Below are 1,605 nucleotides of genomic sequence, written 5' to 3'. Positions count from 1 at the left end.
CAAGATTCCATAATGCATGGATAACCACATTAAATCATCAAATTTTGCAGAGTCATTTCTTGTCGTCGAGGACATCGCATCGATTAGCTTCCATTTGGTAAGTTGCTTACTGTTACTCTTTTCTTAATAACACGAACAAGTAATTTATGTGTGATAAACCAGTTCTGATGAGTCTTGCGTTACATTTTGTTGTTTTCTCTTTACTCCATTTGGATCAAGTTAGTGACAATATCAGATTTCCCTATATGTTTATCTTCTGAAGTGACCACCTGATCAATGTTGCAAATTATCCACCAGTATTATTTATCCCTTAATTTTTTGTTCACCGGGATTTATTCCTACTCAAAAGTTTTTAAAGAGGAACATTGCATAGTATTTTAGTAATTGCTGTCGAGCCTTAGCGAGGCAGCAGCTTATTCTTGATATTAGGGCATTACTCAGTTTGGATCAAGTTAGTGACTATCTCAGAATTCCTTATATGTCTATTTTCTCAATTGAGCACCGTCACTCATGATCAGTTGCGAATGACACACCCGATGATCCACCAGTATTATTTATCCCTTATTTATTTTTTTTTTTGTTCAGTGGGATTCATTATTCGTCCTCAAAAGGTTTTAAAGAGGAACACTGCAAGGCATTCAGTAATATTTGCTTGCTTGGTGTGATAAGTTATTTGTCTGTCGTTTGATCGAACTATACTACCCTCTATCATTTGATCTCGATCCACGGTGTTTGCGTAGGCATAAGTGATTTGTGTTAGAAAGTTATATCCCACTAGATAATGTTTTACCGAGAGACTTGGCAGTGGGTAACCACATGAAATTAAAGTTTTTAAAGTGGAACATTGCATAGTATTTTAGTAATTGCTGTCGAGCCTTAGCGAGGCAGCAGCCTATTCTTGATATTAGCGAAAAACAAAATCAAAATTTGTGGAAGGTAAGATCGGAAGTATGCGCAGTCGATTGTGGTGTTATCATGTCTATAATCCGGGTATTGATACCGTCATGACGTCACGTGACGTGGAAGGGAATCTTACAACCTCACAGCCTTCGAGTCGTCATATCATCATTCAACCGTATACCGTACATGTTTGGTCTTTGAACCTCTTACATTTGACCACCCAGTCAAATTGTTCTTTAACGTCTTCAACCGTTGAGCGAAGAGAAAATCAATTCTCGAGCTAGACTACGAGCAGTCGTCCTTCTTTCCTCAGAGCCACGCACAACGGGTGAAATTATTATTTTATGCAAATTAGTGGTAAAAACGAGGCGTGTCACGCAATCGCACGCTCTACTATGTAAAAGAAAAATAAGAGACTACTCGCAGTCTATTCTCAAGCACGACAATAAACTTAAATTGTCGTTTGCTCAACTACGCTCAGGATTTCTCAAAAGATAACTCTTGCTGAAAAGGGGCTAGAAATTTCAGAAGAACAGAAGTTTAAGTTCAAAAATGAACTGACGTGCCATTGTTTTCAAATTATCCCTTTGCTTATAAAATAGTAACGCCTACCACACAGGCTAAAGATATGCACACCTTTCTTTGCTCTTTTAATACTTTCACGCACATTTCCGGTACCCTCTTGCTTCAAAAATTTGCAGCTGT

The 1,605-nt window shown here is 37.9% G+C and overlaps 1 long non-coding RNA gene across 1 annotated transcript in view; it reads left to right on the top strand.

Annotated features, from left to right (window-relative positions):
• The window catches only part of LOC138042175 (uncharacterized), a 1,909-nt gene extending 1,114 nt beyond the window's left edge, over positions 1-795 (top strand). Inside the window, exons 3-4 of the long non-coding RNA XR_011130949.1 lie at positions 51-97; positions 586-795. This is a non-coding gene — a long non-coding RNA (uncharacterized lncRNA). The remainder of the gene's footprint in view (positions 1-50; positions 98-585) is intronic.
• Positions 796-1,605: the final 810 nt, after the last annotated feature.

This window comes from Montipora capricornis, chromosome 3 (genome assembly GCF_036669925.1).
Source record: "Montipora capricornis isolate CH-2021 chromosome 3, ASM3666992v2, whole genome shotgun sequence".
Classification (NCBI taxonomy): Eukaryota; Metazoa; Cnidaria; class Anthozoa; order Scleractinia; family Acroporidae; genus Montipora; species Montipora capricornis.
Note: the sequence above shows the minus strand (reverse complement) of the source record. Positions and strands in the feature narration are given on the sequence as shown.